At 38.8% G+C, this 12796-nt stretch overlaps 1 non-coding gene across 1 annotated transcript; it reads left to right on the top strand.

Annotated features, from left to right (window-relative positions):
- The first annotated feature begins 11676 nt into the window (after positions 1-11676).
- On the top strand, positions 11677-11782 carry LOC144556340 (small nucleolar RNA R71). The gene has a single exon (XR_013512347.1). It is a non-coding gene; the product is annotated as a small nucleolar RNA R71 (small nucleolar RNA).
- The last annotated feature ends 1014 nt before the right edge of the window (positions 11783-12796 follow it).

Here is a 12796-nt window from a genome sequence, read left to right as displayed (position 1 = left end):
TCAATTAGACTATTGTATTATGGTTGTAAACGCCCTATTAGCTAGCCATATATAGACGCTACTAGAGTGCTGTATTAGGTTTCTAAATGCCCTATTATTCTGCCATATAGAGACATTACTACAATGCTCTAAACATCTTCAATTGGAGTGTTGTATTAATGTCGTATGTGCCCAATTGTCTTGCCATATAGAGATACTACTAGAGTTCTCCAAAAACATTCAATGTGAATGTTGTATTAGGGTTGTAAATGCCCAATTACCCTTCCATCTAGAGACACTACTAGAGTGCTACAAACACCTTTAATGGGAGTGTTGTATTAGGGTTGCAAATTCCCAATTATCCTTCCATCTAGAGACACTACTAGAGTGCTCCCAACACCTTCAATTGGAGTGTTCAATTAGGGTTGTAAATGCCCTGTTATCTAGCCATATAGAGACACTACTAGAGTGCTCCCAACACCATCAATTGGAGTGTTGTATTAGGTTTCTAAAGGCCCCATTAAGTTGCCATCTGGAGACATTACTAGAGTGCACAAAACAACTTTAATTGGAGTGTTGTATTAAGGTCGTAAATGCCCAATTATCTTGCCATATAGGGACACTACTAAAGTCCTCCAAACACTTTCAATGGGAGTGTTGTATTAGGGTTGTAAATGCCCAATTATCCCTCCATCTAGAGACACTACGAGAGTGCTCCAAACACCTTCAATGGGAGTGTTGCATTAGGGTTGTAAATGCCCTATTATCTTTACATCTAGAGACACTATTAGAGTTCTCGAATCACCTTCAATTGTAGTGCTGTATTAGGGTTGTAAATGTTCTATTATGTTGCCATATAGAGACATTACTAGAGTGCTCGAAACACCATCTATTGGAGTGTTCTATTAGGTCTTTAAATGACCTATTATGTTGCTATTTGGAGACACTACTAGATTGCTCCAAACATCTTCAATTGGAGTGTTGTTATTAGGGTTGTAAATCCCCTATTATCTTGTCATTCGGAGGCACTACTCTAGTGATCAAAACAACTTCAATTATAGTGTTGTATTAGGGTTGTAAATGCCCTATTATCTTGCCATATATAGACACGACTAGATTGCTCCCAACACCTTCAATGGGAGTATTGTATTAGGGCTCTAAATGCACTATTATCTTGCCATCTAGAGACATTACTAGAATGCTCCAAACAACTTCAATTGGAGTGTTGTATTAAGGTTGTAAATGCCCAATTATCTTGCCATATAGAGACACTACTAGAGTGCTCCAAACACCTTGAATTAGAGTGTTGTGTTAGGGTTGTAAATGCCCTATTATCTTGCCATATAGAGACACTACTAGAGTGCTCATAACACCTTCAATTGGAGTGCTGTATTAGCATTGTAAATGTCCAATTAACTTGCCATATAGGGACACTACAAAAGTGCTCCAAACACCTCAAATGGAATGTTGAATTACGGTTGTATATGCCCTATTATCTTGCAATCTGGAACCACTACTAGAGTGCTCTAAAGTCCTTCGATTGGAGTGTTGTATTTGGGTTGTAAATACCAAATTATCTTGCCATATAGACACACTACTAGAGTGCTCCAAACACCATCAAATGGAGTGCTGTGTTAGGGTTGTAAATGACCAATTAACTTTCCATTTGGAGACACTAGTAGAATGCTCCAAACACCGTCAATTAGAGTGTTGTATTTGGGTTGTAAATGCCCTATTATCTTGCCATATAGACACGCGCTACTAGAGTGCTCCCAACATCATCAATTGGAGTGTTATATGGGTTCTAGATTCCCTATTATCTTGCTATCTGGGGACACTACTAGAGTGCTCCAAACACCTTCAATTGGATTGTTCAATTGGGGTTGTAAGTGCCCAATTATCTAGCCATATAGAGACTCTACTAGAGTGCTCCTAATACGATGAATTGGAGTGTTGTATTAGGTTTCTAAATGACCTATTATGTTGCCATCTGGAGACACTACTAGATTGCCCCAAACACCTTCAATTGGAGTGTTGTACTAGGGTTGTAAATGCCCTATTATCTTGTCATCTGGACGCACAACTAGAGTGCTCCAAACACCTTCAATTAGAGTGTTGTATTTGGGTTGTAAATGCCCTATTATCTTGTCATATAGAGACGCTACTAGAGTGCTCCCAACACCATCAATTGGAGTGTTTTATATGGGTTCTAAATGCCCTATTATCTTGCTATCTGGAGACACTACTAGAGTGCTCCAAACACTTTCAATTAGAGTGTTTTATTAAGGTTGAAAATGCCCTATTATCTTTCCATATAGGGACACTACTAGAGTGTTGCAGATACCTTCAATTAGAATGTTGTATTAGGTTTCTAAATGCCCTATTATCTTGCCATCCAGAGACACAACTAGAGTGCTCCAAACACATTCCGATGGAGTGTGTTATTAAGGTAACATCTACTCTCTTATGTTGCCATCTAAAGATAGTACTAGGGTGCTGCAAACACCTTCAATTGGAGTATTGTATTAGGTTCCAATTACACTCTTATTTTCCCATACATAGACATTACTAGACTGCTCCAAACACCCTCAATTAGAGTGTTGTATTAGGGTTGTGAATGCCATATTATCTTGCCATATTGAGACACTAGTAGAGTGCTCCGAACACCTTCAATTTGAGTGTTGTATTAGGGATGCTAATGCCCTATTATCTTGCTATATAGTCACAATGTCCGAGTGCTCCAAACAACTTCATTTGGAGTGTTGTATTAGTGTTCTAAATGCACTATTATCTTGCCATCTAGAGACATTAGGGTTCTAAATTTGTAATTATCCTGCCATATAGAGACACTACTAGAGTGCTCATAACAACTTCAATTTGAGTATTGTTTTCGGGTTGTAAATGTCTTATTATCTTGCCATATAGAGACGCTACTAGAGTGCTCCAAACAACATCAATTGGAGTGTTGTATTGGGGTTGTAAATGCCCTATTATCTTGCCATCTTGAGACATTACTAGCAAACACCTTGAATTAGAGTGTTGTGTTAGAATACCCTATTATCTTGCCATATATAGACACTAGAAGGGTGCTCCAAACATCTCAATTGGAGTGCTGAATTACGGTTGTATATGCGTTATTATCTTGCAATCTGGCGACAATACTAGAGTGCTCCAAACTCCTTCAATTGGAGTGTTGTATTAGGGTTGTAAATGTCATATTATCTTGCCATATGGAGACACTACTAGAGTGCTCCAAACACCTTGAATTAGACTACTGTGTTAGGGTTGTAAATGCCCAATTATCCTTCATACTACTAGAGTTCTCCAAACACCTTCAATTGGAGTGTTCAATTAGGGTTGTAAATGCCCTATTATCTAGCCATATAGAGACACTACTAGAGTGCTCCCAACAGCATGAATTGGAGTGTTGTATAAGGTTTCTAAATGCCCTATTATTCTGCCATCTGGAGACACTACTAGATTGCCCCAAACACCTTCAATTGGAGTGTTCTATTGAGGTTGTAAAAGCGCTATTATCTTGTCTTCTGGAGGCACAACTATAGTGCTCTAAACACCTTCAATTAGAGGGTTGTATTTGGGTTGTAAATGCCCTATTATCTCTACATCTGGAGACACTACTACAGTGCTCCAAACACCTTCAATTGGAGTGTTGTATTAGGGTTGTAAATGCTCTATTATGTTGCCATATAGAGACATTACTAGAGCGCTCCAACACCTTCAATTGGAGTGTTTTATATGGGTTCTCAATGCCATATTATCTTGCTATCTGGAGACACTACTAGAGTGCTCCAAACACTTTCAATTAAAGTGTTGTATTATGGTTGAAAATGCCCTATTATCTTGCCATATAGAGACGCTACTAGAGTGCTGCCAACACCATCAATTGGAGTGTTTTATAAATGCCCAATTATCCTTGCATCTAGAGACCCTACTAAAGTGCTCCAAACACCTTCAGTTGATTTGTACTGGCCGCAGAGAATTTGTGAAGGCCGCACAAGAGGCGCACGAATGCCAGTCTGGCCTGAATTCACCATATCTCTTCAGATTTCCTTCCAGATTTCGGGGGATTGTTTCCCAAGGCACAAAAATAGCTATATATTGACAGGGAGACACCAGGGGAAGATTATCTTTCAACTTAGCTTTTATTCTACACATCTTTCCGCATCTTTTCTATCTTCCCCAAGTGATTGAAGGCGATTGAAGAGAAGGATTGAAGGTTTTCTCGAGCGAGCAAAGGTGAAGACAAGGGGCAGCGAGCGAAGAGATTGGTGTTTTCTATTCTCTTTCTTCTTTTCCTTAGTTTTAATCATGTTTACTCTTGTATTTCTCTTGGATGTTAACGCACCCATGAGAGGCTAGATTTCCTATCTAGGGGCTTAGGCGTAAAACATGATCTTGTGTTAAAATCTACCTTAGTTGGATATTTTTCTCTATGATGATTGTTTGCTTGCATGTTTGTTCTTGTTGATTTTATAATTCATGTGCTTGTATGATTTGTGTGCTCGTTAATTAGCGTCCCGTTTAGGTCTAACAAACTTAAAGTGCTCGGATCAAAGAATTGATGGTACCAAATTGTATACATGAATAACCTTAGGATTAAGATTAGAAATGACCAAATCTATTTCTTAGTTCGGAACCACAAGAAACAAAGGTTGAATTGAGGTGAAGGACTTAACCGTGAAGCCTCATATTTGATTGGGACCCTTAGAATTGAACCAAATATTGGTATGAATGACTTAATCGTGAAGTATTGATATTTAGGGATAAACTAGGCTAACCTGTGCTTATGGTCTAGATAGCTAGGGTGAAGGACTTAATCGTGAAATCCGAATTATTTAGGCACGTCATTAATTCACGAAAGTGACCCTTTTTGATATTTAAGGCTTAGAAACCCCATAATTGCAAACATGAATTTAGAAACCAACTAAGTATTGATTTGACCAAGTGATTGTATGCCAAAAGCCCCTAGACTTCCATCTCATTAAATCACAAAAATCATTTTATTTGTTTGTTTAAATTGCTTTGTTTACTTTTAGACTCTCAATCGGGTATTGAACCCACAAACCAATTTTCAAACAAACCCCCCCATTTACTTTTATTGCACTGTTTTAGAATTAATTAATTTAGTAAAAAGTAATATTTCTCGTTGTCTTTGGATCGATACCTAAACTACTACAAGGATAGGTTGTATGCTTGCAACTGACCTATTATTGCGTACTAAGGTCTTATAAATTTAAAAGTGAAAAAGTGTATTAAATTGACCTATTATTCGATACCTAAAATACACAACAGAGACACTACTAGAGTGCTCATAACACCTTCAATTGGAGTTCTGTATTAGCATTGTAAATGCCCAATTATCTTGCCATATAGGGACACTACAAAAGTGCTCCAAACACCTTAAATGGAGTGTTGAATTACGGTTGTATATGCCCTATTATCTTGCAATCTGGAACCACTACAAGAGTGCTCTAAAGTCCATCAATTGGAGTGTTGTATTTGGGTTGTAAATACCATATTATCTTGCCATATAGACACACTACTAGAGTGCTCCAAACACCATCAAATGGAGTGCTGTGTTAGGGTTGTAAATGCCCAATTAACTTTGCATTTGGAGACACTAGTAGAATGCTCCAAACACCATCAATTAGAGTGTTGTATTTAGGTTGTAAATGCCCTATTATCTTGGCATATAGAGACGCGCTACTAGAGTGCTCCCAACACCATCAATAGGAGAATTGTATTCGGTTTCTAAATGCCCTATTATCTTGCCATTTGGATACATTACTAGAGTGCACCAAACAACTTTAATTGCAGTGTTGTTTTAAGGTCGTAAATGCCAAATTATCTTGCCATATAGGGACATTACTCGAGTGCTCCAAACACCTTCAATGGGAGTGTTGTATTAGGGTTGTAAATGCCCAATTATCCCTCCATCTAGAGACACTAATAGAGTGCTCCAAACACCTTCAATGAGAGTGTTGTATTAGGGTTGTAAATGCCCAATTATCCCTCCAGCTAGAGACACTACTATAGTGCTCCAAACACCTTCAATTGGAGTGTTGTATTAGGGTTGTATATGCTCTATTATGTTGCCATATAGAGACATTACTAGAGTGCTTCAACAGCATCAATTGGAGTGTTTTATATGGGTTCTGTATGCCCTATTATCTTGCTATCTTGAGACACTACTAGCGTGCTCCAAACACTTTCAATTAGAGTGTTGTATTAAGGTTGAAAATGTCCTATTATCTTGCCATATAGAGACGCTACTAGAGTGCTCCTAACAACATCAATTGGAGTGTTTTATATGGGTTCTAAATGCCCTATTATCTTGCTATCTGGAGACACTACTAGAGTGCTCCAAACACTTTCAATTAGAATGTTTTATTAAAGTTGAAAATGCCCTATTATCTTTCCATATAGGGACACTACTAGAGTGTTGCAGAGACCTTCAATTAGAATGCTGTATTACGTTTCTAAATGCCCTATTATCTTGCCATCCAGAGACACTACTAGAGTGTTGCAGAGACCTTCAATTAGAATGCTGTATTACGTTTCTAAGAGTGCTCCAAACACATTCCGATGGAGTGTGTTATTAGGTTGCAACTACACTCTTATTTAGCCATACAGAGACATTACTAGAGTGCTCCAAACACCCTCAATTAGAGTGTTGTATTAGGGTTGTGAATGCCATATTATCTTGCCATATTGAGACACTAGCAGAGTGCTCCGAAGACCTTAAATTTGAGTGTTGTATTAGGGTTGCAAATGCCCTGTTTTATTGCCATCTAGAGACAATAGAGTTATAAATGTGTAATTATCCTGCCATGTAGGGACACTACTAGAGTGCTCATAACACCTTCAATTTGAGTATTGTCTTCGGGTTGTAAATGCCTTATTATCTTGCTATATAGAGAATCTACTAGAGTGCTCGAAACAACATCAGTTGGAGTGTTGTGTTAGGGTTGTAAATGCCCTATTATCTTGCCATATAAAGACACTACTAGAGTGGTCCCAACACCATGACTTGGAGTGTTGTCTTACGTTTTCAAATGCCCTATTATGTTGCCATCTGGAGACACTACTAGATTGCCCCAAACACCTTCAATTGGAGTGTTCTATTAGGGTTGTAAATGCCCTATTATCTTGTCATCTGGAGGCACAACTATAGTGATCTAAACACCTTCAATTAGAGTGTTGTATTTGGGTTGTAAATGCCCTATTATCTTGCCATATAGAGGCGAAACTAGAGTGCTCCCAACACCATCAATTGGAGTATTGTATTAGGTTACTAAATGCCCTATTATCTTGCCATCTGGAGACATTACTAGAGTGCACCAAACAATTGGAGTATTGTATTAAGGTCGTAAATGCCCAATTATCTTGCCATATAGGGACATTACTAGAGTGCTTCAAATACCTTAAATGGGAGTGTTGTATTAGGTTTCTAAATGCGCAAATTATCTCTCCATCTAGAGACACTACTAGCGTGCTCCAAACACCTTCAATGGGAGTGTTGTATTAGAGTTGTAAATGCCCAATTATCTTTACATCTGGAGACACTACTACAGTGCTTCAAACACCTTCAGTTGGAGTGTTGTATTAGGGTTGTAAATGCTCTATTATGTTGCCATATAGAGACATTACTGGAGTGCTGCAACACCATCAATTGGAGTGTTTTAGATGGGTTGTAAATGCCCTATTATCTTGCTATCTGGAGACAGTACTAGAGTGCTCCAAATACTTTCAATTAGAGTGTTGTATTAAGGTTGAAAATGTCCTATTATCGTTCCCTATAGACACAATGTCAGAGTGCTCCAAACACCTTCAATTGGAATGTTGTATTAGAGTTGTAGATGCCCTATTATCTTACCATATAGAGACACTACTAGAGTGCTCCAAACTCCTTCAATTGGAGTGTTGTATTATGGCTCTAAATGCACTATTATCTTGCCATCTAGAGACATTTCTAGAGTGCTCCAAACAACTTCAATTGGAGTGTTGTTTTAAGGTTGTAAATGCCCAATTATCTTGCCATATAGAGACACTACTAGAGTGCTCCAAACGCCTTGAATTAGAATGTTGTGTTAGGGTTGTAAATGCCCTATTATTTTTCTATATGGAGCCACTACTAGAGTGCTCCCAACACCTTGAATTGGAGTGTTGTATTAGGTTTCTAAATGCCATATTATGTTGCCATCTGGAGACACTACTAGATTGCCCCAAACACCTTCAATTGGAGTGTTCTATTAGGGTTGTAAATGCCCTATTATCTTGTCATCTAGAGGCACAACTATAGTGCTATAAACACATTTAATTAGATTGTTGCATTTGGGTTGTAAATGCCCTATTATCTTGCTATATAGAGACGCTACTAGAGTGCTCCCAACACCATCAATTGGAGTATGTTATATGGGTTCTAAATGCCCTATTATCTTGCTATCTGGAGACACTACTAGAGTGCTCCAAACACTTTCAATTAGAGTGTTGTATTAAGGTTGAAAATGCCCTATTATCTTTCCATATAGGGACACTACTAGAGTATTGCAGAGACCTTCAATTAGATTGTTATATTAGGTTTCTAAATGCCCTATTATCTTGCCATTCAGAGACACAACTAGAGTGCTCCAAACACATTCCATTGGAGTGTGTTATTAGGGTAACATCTACTCTCTTATGTTGCCATCTCGAGATAGTACTAGAGTGCTAGAATCATCTTCACTTGGAGTGTTGTATTAGGTTGTAACCACACTTTTATTTTGCCATACAGAGACATTACTAGAGTGCTCCAAACACCCTCAATTAGAGTGTTGTATTAGGGTTGTGAATGCCATATTATTTTGCCATATTAAGACACTAGGAGAGTGCTCCAAACACCTTCAGTTTGAGTGTTGTATTAGGGTTGCTAATGCCCTATTATCTTACCATCTAGAGACATTAGGGTTATAAATGTGTAATTATCCTGCTATATAGAGACACTACTAGAGTGCTCATAACACCTTCAATTTGAGTATTGTCTTCGGGTTGCAAATGCCTTATTATCTTGCCATATAGAGACGCTACTAGAGTGCTCCAAACAACATCAATTGGAGTGTTGTATTAGGGCTGTAAATGCCCTATTATCTTGCCATCTTGAGACATTACTACCAAACACCTTGAATTAGAGTGTTGTGGTAGGGTTGTAAATGCCCTATGGTCCTGCCATATAGAGACACTACAAGAGTGCTCCAAACATCTCAATTGGATTGTTGAATTATTGTTGTATATGCCATATTCTCTTACAATCTGGCGACAATTCTAGAGTGCTCCAAACTCCTTCAATTGGAGTGTTGTATTAGGGTTGTAAATGTCATATTATCTTGTCATCTGGAGACACTACTAGAGTGCTCCAAACACCTTGAACTAGAGTGTTGTGTTAGGGTTGTAAATGCCCAATTATCTTGCCATATAGAGACACTACTAGAGTGGTCCCAACACCACGAATTGGAGTGTTGTCTTACGTTTTTAAATGCCCTATTATGTTGCTATCTGGAGACACTACTAGATTGCCCCAAACACCTTCAATTGGAGTGTTCTATTAGGGTTGTAAATGCCATATTATCTTGTCATCTGGAGGCACAACTATAGTGCTCTAAACACCTTCCATTAGAAGGTTGTATTTGGGTTGTAAATGCCCTATTATCTTGCCATATAGAGACGCTACTAGAGTGCTCCCAACACCATCAATTGGAGTATTGTATTAGGTTTCTAAATGCCCTATTATCTTGCCATCTGGAGACATTACTGGAGTGCACCGAACAACTTTAATTGGAGTGTTGTATTAAGGTCGTAAATGCCCAATTATCTTGCCATATAGGGACACTACTAGAGTGCACCAAACAACTTTAATTGGAGTGTTGTATTAAGGTCGTAAATGCCCAATTATCTTGCCATATAGGGACACTACTAGAGTGCTCCAAACACCATCAATGTGAGTGTTGTATTAGGATTGTAAATGCCGAATTATCTTTACATCTGGAGACACTACTAAAGTGCTCCAAACACAATTAATTGGAGTGTTGCATTAGGGCTCTAAATGCACTATTATCTTGACATATACAGACACTACAAAAGTGCTCCAAACACCTCAATTGGAGTGTTGAATCACGGTTGTATATGCCCTATTATCTTGCAGTCTGGGGACACTACTAGAGAGTGCTCTAAAGTCCTTCAATTGGAGTGTTGTATTTGGGTTGTAAATACCATATTATCTTGCCATATAGACACACTACTAGAGTGCTCCAAACACTATCAATTGGAGTGCTGTGTTAGGGTTGTAAATGCCTAATTATATTTCCATTTCGAGACACTACTAGAAGCTCCAAACACAATCATTTGGAGTGTTGTATTAGGGTTGTAAATGCCCTATTATCATGCCATCTGGAGACAGTACTAGAGTGCACCAAACACCTTCAATTGGAGTGTTGTATTAGTGTAGGAAATGCCCTATTATCTTGCAATATAGAGACCTTACTAGAGTGCTCCAAACACCAGCTATTGGAGTGTTGGAGGTTGTAAATGCCCTATTATCGTGCCATCTGGAAACACTACTAGAGTGCTCCAAACAAGCTCAATTAGAGTGTTGTATTATGGTTGTAAATGCCCTCTTATCTACCCATAGAGAGACGCTACTAGAGTGCCTCCAACACCATCAGTAAGAGTGTTGTATTAGGTTTCTAAATGTCATATTATCTTGCCATCTAGAGACATTACTAGAGTACTCCAACCACCTTCAATTGGAGTGTTGTATTAAGGTTTGAAATACCCAATTATCTGGCCATATAGAGACACTACTGGAGTGCTCCAAACACCTTGAATTAGAGTGTTGTATTAGGGTTGTAAATGCCCAATTATCTTTTCATCTGGAGACACTACTAGAGTGCTCCAAACACCATCAATTGGAGTGTTGTATTAGGGTTGGACATGACCTATTATGTTGCCATGTAGAGACATTACTAGAGTGCTCCAAACACCATCTATTGGAGTGTTGTATTAAGGCTATAAATGCCCTATTATCTTGCCATTTGGAGACACTAATAGAGTGGTGTAAACAACTTCAATTAGAGTGTTGTATTACATGTCTTTACCCTAGAAAAGGGTTGCTTAGCCGCACATGGCAGGTTCAACAACAAAAGAGACAAAGTACATAAAGAAAGAGAGCAATAAAGAGAGATTGTTGAAGGTAGAGTTTTGATTGTTTTTCATTCCTGCATTATAATAGTTAGAATTGTAATTGTTAGATTGAGGATTTCCTACCATAGCAATTTGTTCGGCCTCGGCCTGGGTCATGAGAGGACAAGGGTTTTCAGGATTGTGAGGCTCTCCACAATCTTCGCATGTTAAACATTTGCCACTGTTGCCTTTTGGGATGATAGCTTGGATACAGCATTAGTTAATGCGTCCACTTTAGCAGTGAGGAGGGTGAAGTCATTGACATTGTGCTTGCCCGGAGTGGCGGCCCTGTTTGGAGAACGTACCGAAGTTTATTTTTGACTTTAATACAAGTCATTTATGATCCGGTTGGCATCCTTGACGTTTTGACTAATGAAAGCTCCTCCGACGGACGAGTCTAGTATTTTCTTTAGATGAGGGAAGAGACCATCATAGAAGGATTGTAGAACTAACTATTTGCCAAGTCCTTGGTGGGGACACTCTCGTAAGAGGTCCTTGTAGCGCTCCCATGCATCATTCATAGATTCTCCGTCTTGTTGTTGAAAACTAGTGATTCTCGATCGATAGTCAGTGATCATCTTCGGTGGAAAGTACTTAGCAAGGAAGGCAGTGGCGAGCTCGTCCCAGGTTGTGATTGACTCGGGATCTAGAGAGTCTAGCCATGCTTTCGATCTTGGTCGAAGTGAGAAGGGAAATAGGCAGAGAGGCATGTGGTCTTGCTCTACTCCTTGTCATATGGAGTCACTAATAGTGAGGAAGTCTGAGATGTGGATTTGGGGGTTGTCTCTCGGCCGGCCTTCAAATCAGTTCCTTTGCACTTCATGTATGTATGAAGTCTTGAGTTTGGTTTAAGTATTGGCGGCGGGTATCCTGATACTACTTCTGTTGTGTTCCCCAGTTGGTATGGAATAGTCCTTGATAGGCCTAGTCTCTTCTTCATTGACTTTCACTCAGTTGTTGTGTTGTAGTGGCGAGTTCAGTGGATCTTCACCATGGGAAGACATCTCGGAAGGCTTGGGTAGAATTCCCTTGGAGGGGTCTTGCTTTCTAACGTTCTTCCTCTTGGCTGAAGTTGAGAGAGGAGTTAACTTCTTGCTTGAGATGAGAGCTAGACTGGATCTCGTGTATCTAGCCAGTGTATGCACCTACAAGAAGAAATAAAAGATTTAGAGGAGATTAAAGAAAATAGATTAAGAAGAGAACTGATGACTCTAAATGAGTACTACTAACGTTTAGTATATATAAAAATATACTTAGTTAGCCTAATGCTACTCTGTTGGATTACAAACGCATAATCCTACCGTGTAGTAGTGTTGGGTGTCGATCCACAGGGATAGATCTTAGTAGTTTAACAACAATAACATTAGTCTAGGTTCTTCGGGTTTTTTTAGGTTGCGTGAATATTAAATAATAATAATAATAGGTGCAGTTTTATTTTACAGTTCACTCTAGCGATGATATAGGTGGAGATGCTAATTGCTGTAAACTAAGTTTAGCGAGCCTCTAGGGTTTTGGATGAATTCCATCTAATTAACTCAATACAATATTTTTGGTACTCATGTCTACTCGTATACGGCACTGT

The sequence above is a fragment of the Carex rostrata genome, chromosome 6, assembly GCF_964058835.1.
Source record: "Carex rostrata chromosome 6, lpCarRost1.2, whole genome shotgun sequence".
NCBI lineage: Eukaryota > Viridiplantae > Streptophyta > Magnoliopsida > Poales > Cyperaceae > Carex > Carex rostrata.
This window is presented reverse-complemented; position numbering and strand designations above follow the sequence as displayed.